Source organism: Salmo salar, chromosome ssa11, assembly GCF_905237065.1.
Source record: "Salmo salar chromosome ssa11, Ssal_v3.1, whole genome shotgun sequence".
In the NCBI taxonomy this organism is placed as follows: Eukaryota; Metazoa; Chordata; class Actinopteri; order Salmoniformes; family Salmonidae; genus Salmo; species Salmo salar.
In genome coordinates this window covers 101291682-101313624 of record NC_059452.1, presented here as the reverse complement: position 1 = coordinate 101313624, position 21943 = coordinate 101291682, and positions in this window count along the sequence as shown.

Genomic DNA, 21943 nt, shown 5'->3' with positions numbered 1-21943 from the left:
AATGAGGAGAAGTAATGTAGCCATCCTCTGGCTGTGGTTCAATGAAGAGTAGTAATGTAGCCATCCTCTGGCTGTGGTTCAATGAGGAGTAGTAATGTAGCCATCCTCTGGCTGTGGCTCAATGTGGAGTAGTAATGTAGCCATCCTCTGGCTGTGGTTCAATGTACAGTAGTAATGTAGCCATCCTCTGGCTGTGGTTCAATGAGGAGTAGTAATGTAGCCATCCTCTGGCTGTGGTTCAATGAACAGTAGTAATGTAGCCGTCCTCTGGCTGTGGTTCAATGAGGAGCAGTAATGTAGCCATCCTAAGGCTGTGGTTCAATGTACAGTAGTAATGTAGCCATCCTCTGGCTGTGGCTCAATGTACAGTAGTAATGTAGCCATCCTCTGGCTGTGGTTCAATGTACAGTAGTAATGTAGCCATCCTCTGGCTGTGGTTCAATGAGGAGCAGTAATGTAGCCATCCTCTGGCTGTGGCTCAATGTGGAGTAGTAATATAGCCATCCTAAGGCTGTGGTTCAATGTACAGTAGTAATGTAGCCATCCTCTGGCTGTGGTTCAATGTACAGTAGTAATGTAGCCATCCTCTGGCTGTGGTTCAATGAGGAGCAGTAATGTAGCCATCCTAAGGCTGTGGTTCAATGTACAGTAGTAATGTAGCCATCCTCTGGCTGTGGCTCAATGTACAGTAGTAATGTAGCCATCCTCTGGCTGTGGTTCAATGTGGAGTAGTAATGTAGCCATCCTCTGTGGTTCAATGTACAGTAGTAATGTAGCCATCCTCTGGCTGTGGTTCAATGTACAGTAGTAATGTAGCCATCATCTGGCTGTGGTTCAATGTACAGTAGTAATGTAGCCATCCTCTGGCTGTGGTTCAATGTGCAGTAGTAATGTAGCCATCCTCTGGCTGTGGTTCAATGTACGAGTAGTAATGTAGCCATCCTCTGGCTGTGGTTCAATGTACAGTAGTAATGTAGCCATCCTCTGGCTGTGGTTCAATGAGGAGTAGTAATGTAGCCATCCTCTGGCTGTGGTTCAATGTAGGAGTAGTAATGTAGCCATCCTCTGGCTGTGGTTCAATGTACAGTAGTAATGTAGCCATCCTCTGGCTGTGGCTCAATGTAGAGTAGTAATGTAGCCATCCTCTGGCTGTGGTTCAATGTGGAGTAGTAATGTAGCCATCCTCTGGCTGTGGCTCAATGTACAGTAGTAATGTAGCCATCCTCTGGCTGTGGTTCAATGAGGAGCAGTAATGTAGCCATCCTCTGGCTGTGGCTCAATGTACAGTAGTAATGTAGCCATCCTCTGGCTGTGGTTCAATGAGGAGTAGTAATGTAGCCATCCTCTGGCTGTGGTTCAGTGAGGAGCAGTAATGTAGCCATCCTCTGGCTGTGGCTTAATGTGGAGTAGTAATGTAGCCATCCTCTGGCTGTGGTTCAATGAGGAGCAGTAATGTAGCCATCCTCTGGCTGTGGCTTAATGTGGAGTAGTAATGTAGCCATCCTTGGCTGTGGTTCAATGAGAGTAGTAATGTAGCCATCCTCTGGCTGTGGTTCAATGAGGAGCAGTAATGTAGCCATCCTCTGGCTGTGGTTCAATGAGGAGCAGTAATGTAGCCATCCTCTGGCTGTGGTTCAATGAGGAGTAGTAATGTAGCCATCCTCTGGCTGTGGTTCAATGAGGAGCAGTAATGTAGCCATCCTAAGGCTGTGGTTCAATGTACAGTAGTAATGTAGCCATCCTCTGGCTGTGGTTCAATGTACAGTAGTAATGTAGCCATCCTCTGGCTGTGGTTCAATGTACAGTAGTAATGTAGCCATCCTCTGGCTGTGGTTCAATGAGGAGCAGTAATGTAGCCATCCTCTGGCTGTGGCTCAATGTGGAGTAGTAATATAGCCATCCTAAGGCTGTGGTTCAATGTACAGTAGTAATGTAGCCATCCTCTGGCTGTGGCTCAATGTACAGTAGTAATGTAGCCATCCTCTGGCTGTGGTTCAATGAGGAGTAGTAATGTAGCCATCCTCTGGCTGTGGTTCAATGAGGAGCAGTAATGTAGCCATCCTCTGGCTGTGGCTCAATGTGGAGTAGTAATGTAGCCATCCTCTGGCTGTGGTTCAATGTGGAGTAGTAATGTAGCCATCCTCTGGCTGTGGTTCAATGTACAGTAGTAATGTAGCCGTCCTCTGGCTGTGGCTCAATGTACGGTAGTAATGTAGCCATCCTCTGGCTGTGGCTCAATGTACAGTAGTAATGTAACCATCCTCTGGCTGTGGTTCAATGTTCAGTAGTAATGTAGCCATCCTCTGGCTGTGGTTCAATGTTCAGTAGTAATGTAGCCATCCTCTGGCTGTGGTTCAATGTACGGTAGTAATGTAGCCATCCTCTGGCTGTGGTTCAATGAGGAGCAGTAATGTAGCCATCCTAAGGCTGTGGTTCAATGTACAGTAGTAATGTAGCCATCCTCTGGCTGTGGCTCAATGTACAGTAGTAATGTAGCCATCCTCTGGCTGTGGTTCAATGTGGACTAGTAATGTAGCCATCCTCTGTGGTTCAATGTGGAGTAGTAATGTAGCCATCCTCTGTGGTTCAATGTACAGTAGTAATGTAGCCATCCTCTGGCTGTGGTTCAATGTACAGTAGTAATGTAGCCATCATCTGGCTGTGGTTCAATGTACAGTAGCAATGTAGCCATCCTCTGGCTGTGGCTCAATGAGGAGCAGTAATGTAGCCATCCTCTGGCTGTGGTTCAATATACAGTAGTAATGTAGCCATCCTCTGGCTGTGGTTCAATGAGGAGTAGTAATGTAGCCATCCTCTGCTGTGGTTCAATGTGGAGTAGTATTGTAGCCATCCTCTGGCTGTGGTTCAATGTACAGTAGTAATGTAGCCATCCTCTGGCTGTGGTTCAATGTACAGTAGTAATGTAGCCATCATCTTGCTGTGGTTCAATGTACAGTAGTAATGTAGCCATCCTCTGGCTGTGGTTCAATGTGGAGTAGTAATGTAGCCATCCTCTGGCTGTGGTTCAATGTACAGTAGTAATGTAGCCATCCTCTGGCTGTGGCTCAATGAGGAGCAGTAATGTAGCCATCCTCTGGCTGTGGTTCAATGTACAGTAGTAATGTAGCCATCCTCTGGCTGTGGTTCAATGAGGAGTAGTAATGTAGCCATCCTCTGGCTGTGGCTCAATGTACAGTAGCAATGTAGCCATCCTCTGGCTGTGGCTCAATGTACAGTAGTAATGTAGCCATCCTCTGGCTGTGGTTCAATGAGGAGCAGTAATGTAGCCATCCTCTGGCTGTGGCTCAATGTACAGTAGTAATGTAGCCATCCTCTGGCTGTGGTTCAATGAGGAGTAGTAATGTAGCCATCCTCTGGCTGTGGTTCATTGAGGAGCAGTAATGTAGCCATCCTCTGGCTGTGGCTCAATGTGGAGTAGTAATATAGCCATCCTCTGGCTGTGGTTCAATGTGGAGTAGTAATGTAGCCATCCTCTTGCTGTGGTTCAATGTACAGTAGTAATGTAGCCATCCACTGGCTGTGGCTCAATGTACAGTAGCAATATAGCCATCCTCTGGCTGTGGTTCAATGAGGAGCAGTAATGTAGCCATCCTCTGGCTGTGGCTTAATGTGGAGTAGTAATGTAGCCATCCTCTGGCTGTGGTTCAATGAGGAGCAGTAATGTAGCCATCCTCTGGCTGTGGCTTAATGTGGAGTAGTAATGTAGGCATCCTCTGGCTGTGGTTCAATGAGGAGCAGTAATGTAGCCATCCTCTGGCTGTGGTTCAATGAGGAGTAGTAATGTACCCATCCTCTGGCTGTGGTTCAATGAGGAGTAGTAATGTAGCCATCCTCTGGCTGTGGCTCAATGTACAGTAGTAGTGTAGCCATCCTCTGGCTGTGACTCAATGTACAGTAGTAATGTAGCCATCCTCTGGCTGTGGTTCAATGTACAGTAGTAAAGTAGCCATCCTCTGGCTGTGGTTCAATGTACAGTAGTAATGTAGCCATCCTCTGGCTGTGGCTCAATGAGGAGTAGTAATGTAGCCATCCTCTGGCTGTGGTTCAATGAGGAGTAGTAATGTAGCCATCCTCTGGCTGTGGTTCAATGTGGAGTAGTAATGTAGCCATCCTCTGGCTGTGGTTCAATGTACAGTAGTAATGTAGCCGTCCTCTGGCTGTGGCTCAATGTACGGTAGTAATGTAGCCATCCTCTGACTGTGGCTCAACGTACAGTAGTAATGTAACCATCCTCTGGTTGTGGTTCAATGTTCAGTAGTAATGTAGCCATCCTCTGGCTGTGGTTCAATGTTCAGCAGTAATGTAGCCATCCTCTGGCTATGGCTCAATGTACAGTAGTAATGTAGCCATCCTCTGGCTGTGGTTCAATGAGGAGCAGTAATGTAGCCATCCTATGGCTGTGGTTCAATGTACAGTAGTAATGTAGCCATCCTCTGGCTGTGGTTCAATGTACAGTAGTAATGTAGCCATCCTCTGGCTGTGGTTCAATGTGGACTAGTAATGTAGCCATCCTCGGCTGTGGTTCAATGTGGAGTAGTAATGTAGCCATCCTCTGTGGTTCAATGTACAGTAGTAATGTAGCCATTATCTGGCTGTGGTTCAATGTACAGTAGTAATGTAGCCATCCTCTGGCTGTGGTTCAATGTGGAGTAGTAATGTAGCCATCCTCTGGCTGTGGTTCAATGTACAGTAGTAATGTAGCCATCCTCTGGCTGTGGCTCAATGTACAGTAGCAATGTAGCCATCCTCTGGCTGTGGCTCAATGAGGAGCAGTAATGTAGCCATCCTCTGGCTGTGGTTCAATGAGGAGCAGTAATGTAGCCATCCTCTGGCTGTGGCTCAATGTACAGTAGTAATGTAGCCATCCTCTGGCTGTGGTTCAATGAGGAGTAGTAATGTAGCCATCCTCTGGCTGTGGTTCAATGAGGAGCAGTAATGTAGCCATCCTCTGGCTGTGGCTCAATGTGCAGTAGTAATGTAGCCATCCTCTGGCTGTGGTTCAATGAGGAGCAGTAATGTAGCCATCCTCTGGCTGTGGCTTAATGTGGAGTAGTAATGTAGCCATCCTCTGGCTGTGGTTCAGTGAGGAGCAGTAATGTAGCCATCCTCTGGCTGTGGTTCAATGAGGAGCAGTAATGTACCCATCCTCTGGCTGTGGTTCAATGAGGAGTAGTAATGTAGCCGTCCTCTGGCTGTGGTTCAATGAGGAGCAGTAATGTAGCCATCCTAAGGCTGTGGTTCAATGTACAGTAGTAATGTAGCCATCCTCTGGCTGTGGCTCAATGTACAGTAGTAATGTAGCCATCCTCTGGCTGTGGTTCAATGTACAGTAGTAATGTAGCCATCCTCTGGCTGTGGTTCAATGAGGAGCAGTAATGTAGCCATCCTCTGGCTGTGGCTCAATGTGGAGTAGTAATATAGCCATCCTAAGGCTGTGGTTCAATGTACAGTAGTAATGTAGCCATCCTCTGGCTGTGGCTCAATGTACAGTAGTAATGTAGCCATCCTCTGGCTGTGGTTCAATGAGGAGTAGTAATGTAGCCATCCTCTGGCTGTGGTTCAATGAGGAGCAGTAATGTAGCCATCCTCTGGCTGTGGCTCAATGTGGAGTAGTAATGTAGCCATCCTCTGGCTGTGGTTCAATGTGGAGTAGTAATGTAGCCATCCTCTTGCTGTGGTTCAATGTACAGTAGTAATGTAGCCATCCACTGGCTGTGGCTCAATGTACAGTAGCAATATAGCCATCCTCTGGCTGTGGATCAATGAGGAGCAGTAATGTAGCCATCCTCTGGCTGTGGCTTAATGTGGAGTAGTAATGTAGCCATCCTCTGGCTGTGGTTCAATGAGGAGCAGTAATGTAGCCATCCTCTGGCTGTGGCTTAATGTGGAGTAGTAATGTAGCCATCCTCTGGCTGTGGTTCAATGAGGAGCAGTAATGTAGCCATCCTCTGGCTGTGGTTCAATGTACGGTAGTAATGTAGCCATCCTCTGGCTGTGGTTCAATGAGGAGCAGTAATGTAGCCATCCTAAGGCTGTGGTTCAATGTACAGTAGTAATGTAGCCATCCTCTGGCTGTGGCTCAATGTACAGTAGTAATGTAGCCATCCTCTGGCTGTGGTTCAATGTGGACTAGTAATGTAGCCATCCTCTGTGGTTCAATGTGGAGTAGTAATGTAGCCATCCTCTGTGGTTCAATGTACAGTAGTAATGTAGCCATCCTCTGGCTGTGGTTCAATGTACAGTAGTAATGTAGCCATCATCTGGCTGTGGTTCAATGAGGAGCAGTAATGTAGCTATCCTCTGGCTGTGGTTCAATGTACAGTAGTAATGTAGCCATCCTCTGGCTGTGGTTCAATGAGGAGTAGTAATGTAGCCATCCTCTGTGGTTCAATGTGGAGTAGTATTGTAGCCATCCTCTGTGGTTCAATGTACAGTAGTAATGTAGCCATCCTCTGGCTGTGGTTCAATGAGGAGTAGTAATGTAGCCATCCTCTGGCTGTGGTTCAATGAGGAGTAGTAATGTAGGCATCCTCTGGCTGTGGTTCAATGAGGAGCAGTAATGTAGCCATCCTCTGGCTGTGGTTCAATGAGGAGTAGTAATGTACCCATCCTCTGGCTGTGGTTCAATGAGGAGTAGTAATGTAGCCATCCTCTGGCTGTGGCTCAATGTACAGTAGTAGTGTAGCCATCCTCTGGCTGTGGCTCAATGTACAGTAGTAATGTAGCCATCCTCTGGCTGTGGTTCAATGTACAGTAGTAAAGTAGCCATCCTCTGGCTGTGGTTCAATGTACAGTAGTAATGTAGCCATCCTCTGGCTGTGGTTCAATGAGGAGTAGTAATGTAGCCATCCTCTGGCTGTGGTTCAATGAGGAGTAGTAATGTAGCTATCCTCTGGCTGTGGTTCAATGTGGAGTAGTAATGTAGCTTTCCTCTGGCTGTGGTTCAATGTACAGTAGTAATGTAGCCGTCCTCTGGCTGTGGCTCAATGTACGGTAGTAATGTAGCCATCCTCTGGCTGTGGCTCAATGTACAGTAGTAATGTAGCCATCCTCTGGCTGTGGTTCAATGTTCAGTAGTAATGTAGCCATCCTCTGGCTGTGGTTCAATGTTCAGCAGTAATGTAGCCATCCTCTGGCTGTGGCTCAATGTACAGTAGTAATGTAGCCATCCTCTGGCTGTGGTTCAATGAGGAGTAGTAATGTAGCCATCCTCTGGCTGTGGTTCAATGTACAGTAGTAATGTAGCCATCCTCTGGCTGTGGTTCAATGTACAGTAGTAATGTAGCCATCCTCTGGCTGTGGTTCAATGAGGAGCAGTAATGTAGCCATCCTAAGGCTGTGGTTCAATGTACAGTAGTAATGTAGCCATCCTCTGGCTGTGGCTCAATGTACAGTAGTAATGTAGCCATCCTCTGGCTGTGGTTCAATGTGGACTAGTAATGTAGCCATCCTGCTGTGGTTCAATGTGGAGTAGTAATGTAGCCATCCTTGCTGTGGTTCAATGTACAGTAGTAATGTAGCCATCCTCTGGCTGTGGTTCAATGTACAGTAGTAATGTAGCCATCATCTGGCTGTGGTTCAATGTACAGTAGTAATGTAGCCATCATCTGGCTGTGGTTCAATGTGGAGTAGTAATGTAGCCATCCTCTGGCTGTGGTTCAATGTACAGTAGTAATGTAGCCATCCTCTAGCTGTGGCTCAATGTACAGTAGCAATGTAGCCATCCTCTGGCTGTGGCTCAATGAGGAGCAGTAATGTAGCCATCCTCTGGCTGTGGTTCAATGTACAGTAGTAATGTAGCCATCCTCTGGCTGTGGTTCAATGAGGAGTAGTAATGTAGCCATCCTCTGGCTGTGGCTCAATGTAGAGTAGCAATGTAGCCATCCTCTGGCTGTGGTTCAATGTACAGTAGTAATGTAGCCATCCTCTGGCTGTGGTTCAATGAGGAGCAGTAATGTAGCCATCCTCTGGCTGTGGCTCAATGTACAGTAGTAATGTAGCCATCCTCTGGCTGTGGTTCAATGAGGAGTAGTAATGTAGCCATCCTCTGGCTGTGGTTCAATGAGGAGAAGTAATGTAGCCATCCTCTGGCTGTGGCTCAATGTGGAGTAGTAATGTAGCCATCCTCTGGCTGTGGTTCAATGAGGAGCAGTAATGTACCCATCCTCTGGCTGTGGTTCAATGTGGAGTAGTAATGTAGCCGTCCTCTGGCTGTGGTTCAATGAGGAGCAGTAATGTAGCCATCCTAAGGCTGTGGTTCAATGTACAGTAGTAATGTAGCCATCCTCTGGCTGTGGCTCAATGTTCAGTAGTAATGTAGCCATCCTCTGGCTGTGGTTCAATGTACGGTAGTAATGTAGCCATCCTCTGGCTGTGGTTCAATGAGGAGCAGTAATGTAGCCATCCTAAGGCTGTGGTTCAATGTACAGTAGTAATGTAGCCATCCTCTGGCTGTGGCTCAATGTACAGTAGTAATGTAGCCATCCTCTGGCTGTGGTTCAATGTGGACTAGTAATGTAGTCATCCTTGCTGTGGTTCAATGTAGAGTAGTAATGTAGCCATCCTGCTGTGGTTCAATGTACAGTAGTAATGTAGCCATCCTCTGGCTGTGGTTCAATGTACAGTAGTAATGTAGCCATCATCTGGCTGTGGTTCAATGTACAGTAGCAATGTAGCCATCCTCTGGCTGTGGCTCAATGAGGAGCAGTAATGTAGCCATCCTCTGGCTGTGGTTCAATGTACAGTAGTAATGTAGCCATCCTCTGGCTGTGGTTCAATGAGGAGTAGTAATGTAGCCATCCTCTGTGGTTCAATGGGAGTAGTATTGTAGCCATCCTGCTGTGGTTCAATGTACAGTAGTAATGTAGCCATCCTCTGGCTGTGGTTCAATGAGGAGTAGTAATGTAGCCATCCTCTGGCTGTGGTTCAATGAGGAGTAGTAATGTAGCCATCCTCTGGCTGTGGCTCAATGTGGAGTAGTAATGTAGCCATCCTCTGGCTGTGGTTCAATGTGGAGTAGTAATGTAGCCATCCTCTGGCTGTGGTTCAATGTACAGTAGTAATGTAGCCATCCACTGGCTGTGGCTCAATGTACAGTAGCAATATAGCCATCCTCTGGCTGTGGTTCAATGAGGAGCAGTAATGTAGCCATCCTCTGGCTGTGGCTTAATGTGGAGTAGTAATGTAGCCATCCTCTGGCTGTGGTTCAATGAGGAGCAGTAATGTAGCCATCCTCTGGCTGTGGCTCAATGTGGAGTAGTAATGTAGCCATCCTCTGGCTGTGGTTCAATGAGGAGCAGTAATGTAGCCATCCTCTGGCTGTGGTTCAATGTTCAGTAGTAATGTAGCCATCCTCTGGCTGTGGTTCAATGTACGGTAGTAATGTAGCCATCCTCTGGCTGTGGTTCAATGTACAGTAGTAATGTAGCCATCCTCTGGCTGTGGTTCAATGAGGAGTAGTAATGTAGCCATCCTCTGGCTGTGGTTCAATGTACAGTAGTAATGTAGCCATCCTCTGGCTGTGGTTCAATGTACAGTAGTAATGTAGCCATCCTCTGGCTGTGGTTCAATGAGGAGCAGTAATGTAGCCATCCTAAGGCTGTGGTTCAATGAGGAGTAGTAATGTAGCCATCCTCTGGCTGTGGTTCAATATACAGTAGTAATGTAGTCATCCTCTGGCTGTGGTTCAATGTACAGTAGTAATGTAGCCATCCTCTGGCTGTGGTTCAATGAGGAGCAGTAATGTAGCCATCCTAAGGCTGTGGTTCAATGTACAGTAGTAATGTAGCCATCCTCTGGCTGTGGCTCAATGTACAGTAGTAATGTAGCCATCCTCTGGCTGTGGTTCAATGTGGACTAGTAATGTAGCCATCCTCTGTGGTTCAATGTGGAGTAGTAATGTAGCCATCCTCTGTGGTTCAATGTACAGTAGTAATGTAGCCATCCTCTGGCTGTGGTTCAATGTACAGTAGTAATGTAGCCATCATCTGGCTGTGGTTCAATGTACAGTAGTAATGTAGCCATCATCTGGCTGTGGTTCAATGTGGAGTAGTAATGTAGCCATCCTCTGGCTGTGGTTCAATGTACAGTAGTAATGTAGCCATCCTCTAGCTGTGGCTCAATGTACAGTAGCAATGTAGCCATCCTCTGGCTGTGGCTCAATGAGGAGCAGTAATGTAGCCATCCTCTGGCTGTGGTTCAATGTACAGTAGTAATGTAGCCATCCTCTGGCTGTGGTTCAATGAGGAGTAGTAATGTAGCCATCCTCTGGCTGTGGCTCAATGTAGAGTAGCAATGTAGCCATCCTCTGGCTGTGGCTCAATGTACAGTAGTAATGTAGCCATCCTCTGGCTGTGGTTCAATGAGGAGCAGTAATGTAGCCATCCTCTGGCTGTGGCTCAATGTACAGTAGTAATGTAGCCATCCTCTGGCTGTGGTTCAATGAGGAGTAGTAATGTAGCCATCCTCTGGCTGTGGTTCAGTGAGGAGCAGTAATGTAGCCATCCTCTGGCTGTGGCTTAATGTGGAGTAGTAATGTAGCCATCCTCTGGCTGTGGTTCAATGAGGAGCAGTAATGTACCCATCCTCTGGCTGTGGTGCTAATGAGGAGTAGTAATGTAGCCGTCCTCTGGCTGTGGTTCAATGAGGAGCAGTAATGTAGCCATCCTAAGGCTGTGGTTCAATGTACAGTAGTAATGTAGCCATCCTCTGGCTGTGGTTCAATGTTCAGTAGTAATGTAGCCATCCTCTGGCTGTGGTTCAATGTACGGTAGTAATGTAGCCATCCTCTGGCTGTGGTTCAATGAGGAGCAGTAATGTAGCCATCCTATGGCTGTGGTTCAATGTACAGTAGTAATGTAGCCATCCTCTGGCTGTGGCTCAATGTACAGTAGTAATGTAGCCATCCTCTGGCTGTGGTTCAATGTGGACTAGTAATGTAGCCATCCTCGGCTGTGGTTCAATGTAGAGTAGTAATGTAGCCATCCTCTGGCTGTGGTTCAATGTACAGTAGTAATGTAGCCATCCTCTGGCTGTGGTTCAATGTACAGTAGTAATGTAGCCATCCTCTGGCTGTGGTTCAATGTACAGTAGCAATGTAGCCATCCTCTGGCTGTGGCTCAATGAGGAGCAGTAATGTAGCCATCCTCTGGCTGTGGTTCAATGTACAGTAGTAATGTAGCCATCCTCTGGCTGTGGTTCAATGAGGAGTAGTAATGTAGCCATCCTCGGCTGTGGTTCAATGTGGAGTAGTATTGTAGCCATCCTCCTGTGGTTCAATGTACAGTAGTAATGTAGCCATCCTCTGGCTGTGGTTCAATGAGGAGTAGTAATGTAGCCATCCTCTGGCTGTGGTTCAATGAGGAGCAGTAATGTAGCCATCCTCTGGCTGTGGCTCAATGTGGAGTAGTAATGTAGCCATCCTCTGGCTGTGGTTCAATGTGGAGTAGTAATGTAGCCATCCTCTTGCTGTGGTTCAATGTACAGTAGTAATGTAGCCATCCACTGGCTGTGGCTCAATGTACAGTAGCAATATAGCCATCCTCTGGCTGTGGTTCAATGAGGAGCAGTAATGTAGCCATCCTCTGGCTGTGGCTTAATGTGGAGTAGTAATGTAGCCATCCTCTGGCTGTGGTTCAATGAGGAGCAGTAATGTAGCCATCCTCTGGCTGTGGCTTAATGTGGAGTAGTAATGTAGCCATCCTCTGGCTGTGGTTCAATGAGGAGCAGTAATGTAGCCATCCTCTGGCTGTGGTTCAATGTTCAGTAGTAATGTAGCCATCCTCTGGCTGTGGTTCAATGTACGGTAGTAATGTAGCCATCCTCTGGCTGTGGTTCAATGAGGAGCAGTAATGTAGCCATCCTAAGGCTGTGGTTCAATGTACAGTAGTAATGTAGCCATCCTCTGGCTGTGGCTCAATGTACAGTAGTAATGTAGCCATCCTCTGGCTGTGGTTCAATGTGGACTAGTAATGTAGTCATCCTCTGTGGTTCAATGTGGAGTAGTAATGTAGCCTTCCTCTGTGGTTCAATGTACAGTAGTAATGTAGCCATCCTCTGGCTGTGGTTCAATGTACAGTAGTAATGTAGCCATCATCTGGCTGTGGTTCAATGTACAGTAGCAATGTAGCCATCCTCTGGCTGTGGCTCAATGAGGAGCAGTAATGTAGCCATCCTCTGGCTGTGGTTCAATGTACAGTAGTAATGTAGCCATCCTCTGGCTGTGGTTCAATGAGGAGTAGTAATGTAGCCATCCTCTGTGGTTCAATGTAGAGTAGTAATGTAGCCATCCTCCTGTGGTTCAATGTACAGTAGTAATGTAGCCATCCTCTGGCTGTGGTTCAATGTACAGTAGCAATGTAGCCATCATCTTGCTGTGGTTCAATGTACAGTAGTAATGTAGCCATCCTCTGGCTGTGGTTCAATGTGGAGTAGTAATGTAGCCATCCTCTGGCTGTGGTTCAATGTACAGTAGTAATGTAGCCATCCTCTGGCTGTGGCTCAATGAGGAGCAGTAATGTAGCCATCCTCTGGCTGTGGCTCAATGTACAGTAGTAATGTAGCCATCCTCTGGCTGTGGTTCAATGAGGAGTAGTAATGTAGCCATCCTCTGGCTGTGGCTCAATGTACAGTAGCAATGTAGCCATCCTCTGGCTGTGGCTCAATGTACAGTAGTAATGTAGCCATCCTCTGGCTGTGGTTCAACGAGGAGCAGTAATGTAGCCATCCTCTGGCTGTGGCTCAATGTACAGTAGTAATGTAGCCATCCTCTGGCTGTGGTTCAATGAGGAGTAGTAATGTAGCCATCCTCTGGCTGTGGTTCATTGAGGAGCAGTAATGTAGCCATCCTCTGGCTGTGGCTCAATGTGGAGTAGTAATATAGCCATCCTCTGGCTGTGGTTCAATGTGGAGTAGTAATGTAGCCATCCTCTTGCTGTGGTTCAATGTACAGTAGTAATGTAGCCATCCACTGGCTGTGGCTCAATGTACAGTAGCAATATAGCCATCCTCTGGCTGTGGTTCAATGAGGAGCAGTAATGTAGCCATCCTCTGGCTGTGGCTTAATGTGGAGTAGTAATGTAGCCATCCTCTGGCTGTGGTTCAATGAGGAGCAGTAATGTAGCCATCCTCTGGCTGTGGCTTAATGTGGAGTAGTAATGTAGGCATCCTCTGGCTGTGGTTCAATGAGGAGCAGTAATGTAGCCATCCTCTGGCTGTGGTTCAATGAGGAGTAGTAATGTACCCATCCTCTGGCTGTGGTTCAATGAGGAGTAGTAATGTAGCCATCCTCTGGCTGTGGTTCAATGAGGAGCAGTAATGTAGCCATCCTAAGGCTGTGGTTCAATGTACAGTAGTAGTGTAGCCATCCTCTGGCTGTGGCTCAATGTACAGTAGTAATGTAGCCATCCTCTGGCTGTGGTTCAATGTACAGTAGTAAAGTAGCCATCCTCTGGCTGTGGTTCAATGTACAGTAGTAATGTAGCCATCCTCTGGCTGTGGCTCAATGAGGAGTAGTAATGTAGCCATCCTCTGGCTGTGGTTCAATGAGGAGTAGTAATGTAGCCATCCTCTGGCTGTGGTTCAATGTGGAGTAGTAATGTAGCCATCCTCTGGCTGTGGTTCAATGTACAGTAGTAATGTAGCCGTCCTCTGGCTGTGGCTCAATGTACGGTAGTAATGTAGCCGTCCTCTGACTGTGGCTCAATGTACAGTAGTAATGTAACCATCCTCTGGTTGTGGTTCAATGTTCAGTAGTAATGTAGCCATCCTCTGGCTGTGGTTCAATGTTCAGCAGTAATGTAGCCATCCTCTGGCTGTGGCTCAATATACAGTAGTAATGTAGCCATCCTCTGGCTGTGGCTCAATGTACAGTAGTAATGTAGCCATCCTCTGGCTGTGGTTCAATGAGGAGTAGTAATGTAGCCATCCTCTGGCTGTGGTTCAATGACGAGCAGTAATGTAGCCATCCTCTGGCTGTGGCTCAATGTGGAGTAGTAATGTAGCCATCCTCTGGCTGTGGTTCACTGTGGAGTAGTAATGTAGCCATCCTCTTGCTGTGGTTCAATGTACAGTAGTAATGTAGCCATCATCTGGCTGTGGCTCAATGTACAGTAGCAATGTAGCCATCCTCTGGCTGTGGTTCAATGAGGAGCAGTAATGTAGCCATCCTCTGGCTGTGGTTCAATGAGGAGCAGTAATGTACCCATCCTCTGGCTGTGGTTCAATGAGGAGTAGTAATGTAGCCATCCTCTGGCTGTGGGTCAATATACAGTAGTAATGTAGTCATCCTCTGGCTGTGGTTCAATGTACAGTAGTAATGTAGCCATCCTCTGGCTGTGGTTCAATGAGGAGCAGTAATGTAGCAAATCCTAAGGCTGTGGTTCAATGTACAGTAGTAATGTAGCCATCCTCTGGCTGTGGCTCAATGTACAGTAGTAATGTAGCCATCCTCTGGCTGTGGTTCAATGTGGACTAGTAATGTAGCCATCCTCTGTGGTTCAATGTGGAGTAGTAATGTAGCCATCCTCTGTGGTTCAATGTACAGTAGTAATGTAGCCATCCTCTGGCTGTGGTTCAATGTACAGTAGTAATGTAGCCATCCTCTGGCTGTGGTTCATTGAGGAGCAGTAATGTAGCCATCATCTGGCTGTGGTTCAATGTACAGTAGTAATGTAGCCATCCTCTGGCTGTGGTTCAATGTGGAGTAGTAATGTAGCCATCCTCTGGCTGTGGTTCAATGTACAGTAGTAATGTAGCCACCCTCTGGCTGTGGCTCAATGTACAGTAGCAATGTAGCCATCCTCTGGCTGTGGCTCAATGAGGAGCAGTAATGTAGCCATCCTCTGGCTGTGGTTCAATGTAGCAGTAGTAATGTAGCCATCCTCTGGCTGTGGTTCAATGAGGAGTAGTAATGTAGCCATCCTCTGGCTGTGGGTCAATATACAGTAGTAATGTAGCCATCCTCTGGCTGTGGTTCAATGTACAGTAGTAATGTAGCCATCCTCTGGCTGTGGTTCAATGAGGAGCAGTAATGTAGCACATCCTAAGGCTGTGGTTCAATGTACAGTAGTAATGTAGCCATCCTCTGGCTGTGGCTCAATGTACAGTAGTAATGTAGCCATCCTCTGGCTGTGGTTCAATGTGGACTAGTAATGTAGCCATCCTCTGTGGTTCAATGTGGAGTAGTAATGTAGCCATCCTCTGTGGTTCAATGTACAGTAGTAATGTAGCCATCCTTTGGCTGTGGTTCAATGTACAGTAGTAATGTAGCCATCCTCTGGCTGTGGTTCATTGAGGAGCAGTAATGTAGCCATCATCTGGCTGTGGTTCAATGTACAGTAGTAATGTAGCCATCCTCTGGCTGTGGTTCAATGTACAGTAGTAATGTAGCCATCCTCTGGCTGTGGTTCAATGTACAGTAGCAATGTAGCCATCCTCTGGCTGTGGCTCAATGAGGAGCAGTAATGTAGCCATCCTCTGGCTGTGGTTCAATGTACAGTAGTAATGTAGCCATCCTCTGGCTGTGGTTCAATGAGGAGTAGTAATGTAGCCATCCTCTGGCTGTGGCTCAATGTACAGTAGCAATGTAGCCATCCTCTGGCTGTGGCTCAATGTACAGTAGTAATGTAGCCATCCTCTGGCTGTGGTTCAATGAGGAGCAGTAATGTAGCCATCCTCTGGCTGTGGCTCAATGTACAGTAGTAATGTAGCCATCCTCTGGCTGTGGTTCAATGAGGAGTAGTAATGTAGCCATCCTCTGGCTGTGGTTCAATGAGGAGCAGTAATTAGCCATCCTCTGGCTGTGGCTCAATGTGGAGTAGTAATATAGCCATCCTCTGGCTGTGGTTCAATGTGGAGTAGTAATGTAGCCATCCTCTTGCTGTGGTTCAATGTACAGTAGTAATGTAGCCATCCACTGGCTGTGGCTCAATGTACAGTAGCAATGTAGCCATCCTCTGGCTGTGGTTCAATGAGGAGCAGTAATGTAGCCATCCTCTGGCTGTGGCTTAATGTGGAGTAGTAATGTAGCCATCCTCTGGCTGTGGTTCAATGAGGAGCAGTAATGTAGCCATCCTCTGGCTGTGGCTTAATGTGGAGTAGTAATGTAGCCATCCTCTGGCTGTGGTTCAATGAGGAGCAGTAATGTAGCCATCCTCTGGCTGTGGTTCAATGAGGAGCAGTAATGTACCCATCCTCTGGCTGTGGTTCAATGAGGAGTAGTAATGTAGCCATCCTCTGGCTGTGGTTCAATGAGGAGCAGTAATGTAGCCATCCTAAGGCTGTGGTTCAATGTACAGTAGTAATGTAGCCATCCTCTGGCTGTGGCTCAATGTACAGTAGTAATGTAGCCATCCTCTGGCTGTGGTTCAATGTACAGTAGTAATGTAGCCATCCTCTGGCTGTGGTTCAATGAGGAGTAGTAATGTAGCCATCCTCTGGCTGTGGTTCAATGAGGAGCAGTAATGTAGCCATCCTCTGGCTGTGGTTCAATGTGGAGTAGTAATGTAGCCATCCTCTGGCTGTGGTTCAATGTACAGTAGTAATGTAGCCGTCCTCTGGCTGTGGCTCAATGTACGGTAGTAATGTAGCCATCCTCTGGCTGTGGCTCAATGTACAGTAGTAATGTATCCATCCTCTGGCTGTGGTTCAATGTTCAGTAGTAATGTAGCCATCCTCTGGCTGTGGTTCAATGTTCAGTAGTAATGTAGCCATCCTCTGGCTGTGGTTCAATGTACGGTAGTAATGTAGCCATCCTCTGGCTGTGGTTCAATGTACAGTAGTAATGTAGCCATCCTCTGGCTGTGGTTCAATGAGGAGCAGTAATGTAGCCATCCTCTGGCTGTGGCTCAATGTACAGTAGTAATGTAGCCATCCTCTGGCTGTGGTTCAATGTGGACTAGTAATGTAGTCATCCTCTGTGGTTCAATGTGGAGTAGTAATGTAGCCATCCTCTGGCTGTGGTTCATTGAGGAGCAGTAATGTAGCCATCCTCTGGCTGTGGCTCAATGTGGAGTAGTAATATAGCCATCCTCTGGCTGTGGTTCAATGTGGACTAGTAATGTAGCCATCCTCTGTGGTTCAATGTGGAGTAGTAATGTAGCCATCCTCTGTGGTTCAATGTACAGTAGTAATGTAGCCATCCTCTGGCTGTGGTTCAATGTACAGTAGTAATGTAGCCATCATCTGGCTGTGGTTCAATGTACAGTAGTAATGTAGCCATCATCTGGCTGTGGTTCAATGTGGAGTAGTAATGTAGCCATCCTCTGGCTGTGGTTCAATGTACAGTAGTAATGTAGCCATCCTCTGGCTGTGGCTCAATGTACAGTAGCAATGTAGCCATCCTCTGGCTGTGGCTCAATGAGGAGCAGTAATGTAGCCATCCTCTGGCTGTGGTTCAATGTACAGTAGTAATGTAGCCATCCTCTGGCTGTGGTTCAATGAGGAGTAGTAATGTAGCCATCCTCTGGCTGTGGTTCAATGTAGAGTAGCAATGTAGCCATCCTCTGGCTGTGGCTCAATGTACAGTAGTAATGTAGCCATCCTCTGGCTGTGGTTCAATGAGGAGCAGTAATGTAGCCATCCTCTGGCTGTGGCTCAATGTACAGTAGTAATGTAGCCATCCTCTGGCTGTGGTTCAATGAGGAGTAGTAATGTAGCCATCCTCTGGCTGTGGTTCAGTGAGGAGCAGTAATGTAGCCATCCTCTGGCTGTGGCTTAATGTGGAGTAGTAATGTAGCCATCCTCTGGCTGTGGTTCAATGAGGAGCAGTAATGTACCCATCCTCTGGCTGTGGTTCAATGAGGAGTAGTAATGTAGCCGTCCTCTGGCTGTGGTTCAATGAGGAGCAGTAATGTAGCCATCCTAAGGCTGTGGTTCAATGTACAGTAGTAATGTAGCCATCCTCTGGCTGTGGTTCAATGTTCAGTAGTAATGTAGCCATCCTCTGGCTGTGGTTCAATGTACGGTAGTAATGTAGCCATCCTCTGGCTGTGGTTCAATGAGGAGCAGTAATGTAGCCATCCTAAGGCTGTGGTTCAATGTACAGTAGTAATGTAGCCATCCTCTGGCTGTGGCTCAATGTACAGTAGTAATGTAGCCATCCTCTGGCTGTGGTTCAATGTGGAGTAGTAATGTAGTCATCCTCTGTGGTTCAATGTAGAGTAGTAATGTAGCCATCCTCTGTGGTTCAATGTACAGTAGTAATGTAACCATCCTCTGGCTGTGGTTCAATGTACAGTAGTAATGTAGCCATCATCTGGCTGTGGTTCAATGTACAGTAGCAATGTAGCCATCCTCTGGCTGTGGCTCAATGAGGAGCAGTAATGTAGCTATCCTCTGGCTGTGGTTCAATGTACAGTAGTAATGTAGCCATCCTCTGGCTGTGGTTCAATGAGGAGTAGTAATGTAGCCATCCTCTGTGGTTCAATGTGGAGTAGTATTGTAGCCATCCTCTGTGGTTCAATGTACAGTAGTAATGTAGCCATCCTCTGGCTGTGGTTCAATGAGGAGTAGTAATGTAGCCATCCTCTGGCTGTGGTTCAATGAGGAGCAGTAATGTAGCCATCCTCTGGCTGTGGCTCAATGTGGAGTAGTAATGTAGCCATCCTCTGGCTGTGGTTCAATGTGGAGTAGTAATGTAGCCATCCTCTTGCTGTGGTTCAATGTACAGTAGTAATGTAGCCATCCACTGGCTGTGGCTCAATGTACAGTAGCAATGTAGCCATCCTCTGGCTGTGGTTCAATGAGGAGCAGTAATGTAGCCATCCTCTGGCTGTGGCTTAATGTGGAGTAGTAATGTAGCCATCCTCTGGCTGTGGTTCAATCAGGAGCAGTAATGTAGCCATCCTCTGGCTGTGGCTCAATGTGGAGTAGTAATGTAGCCATCCTCTGGCTGTGGTTCAATGAGGAGCAGTAATGTAGCCATCCTCTGGCTGTGGTTCAATGTTCAGTAGTAATGTAGCCATCCTCTGGCTGTGGTTCAATGTACGGTAGTAATGTAGCCATCCTCTGGCTGTGGTTCAATGAGGAGCAGTAATGTAGCCATCCTAAGGCTGTGGTTCAATGTACAGTAGTAATGTAGCCATCCTCTGGCTGTGGCTCAATGTACAGTAGTAATGTAGCCATCCTCTGGCTGTGGTTCAATGTGGACTAGTAATGTAGTCATCCTCTGTGGTTCAATGTGGAGTAGTAATGTAGCCATCCTCTGTGGTTCAATGTACAGTAGTAATGTAGCCATCCTCTGGCTGTGGTTCAATGTACAGTAGTAATGTAGCCATCATCTGGCTGTGGTTCAATGTACAGTAGCAATGTAGCCATCCTCTGGCTGTGGCTCAATGAGGAGCAGTAATGTAGCCATCCTCTGGCTGTGGTTCAATGTACAGTAGTAATGTAGCCATCCTCTGGCTGTGGTTCAATGAGGAGTAGTAATGTAGCCATCCTCTGTGGTTCAATGTGGAGTAGTATTGTAGCCATCCTCTGTGGTTCAATGTACAGTAGTAATGTAGCCATCCTCTGGCTGTGGTTCAATGTACAGTAGTAATGTAGCCATCATCTTGCTGTGGTTCAATGTACAGTAGTAATGTAGCCATCCTCTGGCTGTGGTTCAATGTGGAGTAGTAATGTAGCCATCCTCTGGCTGTGGTTCAATGTACAGTAGTAATGTAGCCATCCTCTGGCTGTGGCTCAATGAGGAGCAGTAATGTAGCCATCCTCTGGCTGTGGTTCAATGTACAGTAGTAATGTAGCCATCCTCTGGCTGTGGTTCAATGAGGAGTAGTAATGTAGCCATCCTCTGGCTGTGGCTCAATGTACAGTAGCAATGTAGCCATCCTCTGGCTGTGGCTCAATGTACAGTAGTAATGTAGCCATCCTCTGGCTGTGGTTCAATGAGGAGCAGTAATGTAGCCATCCTCTGGCTTTGGCTCAATGTACAGTAGTAATGTAGCCATCCTCTGGCTGTGGTTCAATGAGGAGTAGTAATGTAGCCATCCTCTGGCTGTGGTTCATTGAGGAGCAGTAATGTAGCCATCCTCTGGCTGTGGCTCAATGTGGAGTAGTAATATAGCCATCCTCTGGCTGTGGTTCAATGTGGAGTAGTAATGTAGCCATCCTCTTGCTGTGGTTCAATGTACAGTAGTAATGTAGCCATCCACTGGCTGTGGCTCAATGTACAGTAGCAATATAGCCATCCTCTGGCTGTGGTTCAATGAGGAGCAGTAATGTAGCCATCCTCTGGCTGTGGCTTAATGTGGAGTAGTAATGTAGCCATCCTCTGGCTGTGGTTCAATGAGGAGCAGTAATGTAGCCATCCTCTGGCTGTGGCTTAATGTGGAGTAGTAATGTAGGCATCCTCTGGCTGTGGTTCAATGAGGAGCAGTAATGTAGCCATCCTCTGGCTGTGGTTCAATGAGGAGTAGTAATGTACCCATCCTCTGGCTGTGGTTCAATGAGGAGTAGTAATGTAGCCATCCTCTGGCTGTGGTTCAATGAGGAGCAGTAATGTAGCCATCCTAAGGCTGTGGTTCAATGTACAGTAGTAGTGTAGCCATCCTCTGGCTGTGGCTCAATGTACAGTAGTAATGTAGCCATCCTCTGGCTGTGGTTCAATGTACAGTAGTAAAGTAGCCATCCTCTGGCTGTGGTTCAATGTACAGTAGTAATGTAGCCATCCTCTGGCTGTGGCTCAATGAGGAGTAGTAATGTAGCCATCCTCTGGCTGTGGTTCAATGAGGAGTAGTAATGTAGCCATCCTCTGGCTGTGGTTCAATGTGGAGTAGTAATGTAGCCATCCTCTGGCTGTGGTTCAATGTACAGTAGTAATGTAGCCGTCCTCTGGCTGTGGCTCAATGTACGGTAGTAATGTAGCCATCCTCTGACTGTGGCTCAATGTACAGTAGTAATGTAACCATCCTCTGGTTGTGGTTCAATGTTCAGTAGTAATGTAGCCATCCTCTGGCTGTGGTTCAATGTTCAGCAGTAATGTAGCCATCCTCTGGCTGTGGCTCAATATACAGTAGTAATGTAGCCATCCTCTGGCTGTGGCTCAATGTACAGTAGTAATGTAGCCATCCTCTGGCTGTGGTTCAATGAGGAGTAGTAATGTAGCCATCCTCTGGCTGTGGTTCAATGACGAGCAGTAATGTAGCCATCCTCTGGCTGTGGCTCAATGTGGAGTAGTAATGTAGCCATCCTCTGGCTGTGGTTCACTGTGGAGTAGTAATGTAGCCATCCTCTTGCTGTGGTTCAATGTACAGTAGTAATGTAGCCATCAACTGGCTGTGGCTCAATGTACAGTAGCAATGTAGCCATCCTCTGGCTGTGGTTCAATGAGGAGCAGTAATGTAGCCATCCTCTGGCTGTGGTTCAATGAGGAGCAGTAATGTAGCCATCCTCTGGCTGTGGTTCAATGAGGAGTAGTAATGTAGCCATCCTCTGGCTGTGGCTCAATGTACAGTAGTAATGTAGCCATCCTCTGGCTGTGGTTCAATGTACAGTAGTAATGTAGCCATCCTCTGGCTGTGGTTCAATGAGGAGCAGTAATGTAGCCATCCTAAGGCTGTGGTTCAATGTACAGTAGTAATGTAGCCATCCTCTGGCTGTGGCTCAATGTACAGTAGTAATGTAGCCATCCTCTGGCTGTGGTTCAATGTGGACTAGTAATGTAGCCATCCTCTGTGGTTCAATGTGGAGTAGTAATGTAGCCATCCTCTGTGGTTCAATGTACAGTAGTAATGTAGCCATCCTTTGGCTGTGGTTCAATATACAGTAGTAATGTAGCCATCCTCTGGCTGTGGTTCATTGAGGAGCAGTAATGTAGCCATCATCTGGCTGTGGTTCAATGTACAGTAGTAATGTAGCCATCCTCTGGCTGTGGTTCATTGTGGAGTAGTAATGTAGCCATCCTCTGGCTGTGGTTCAATGTACA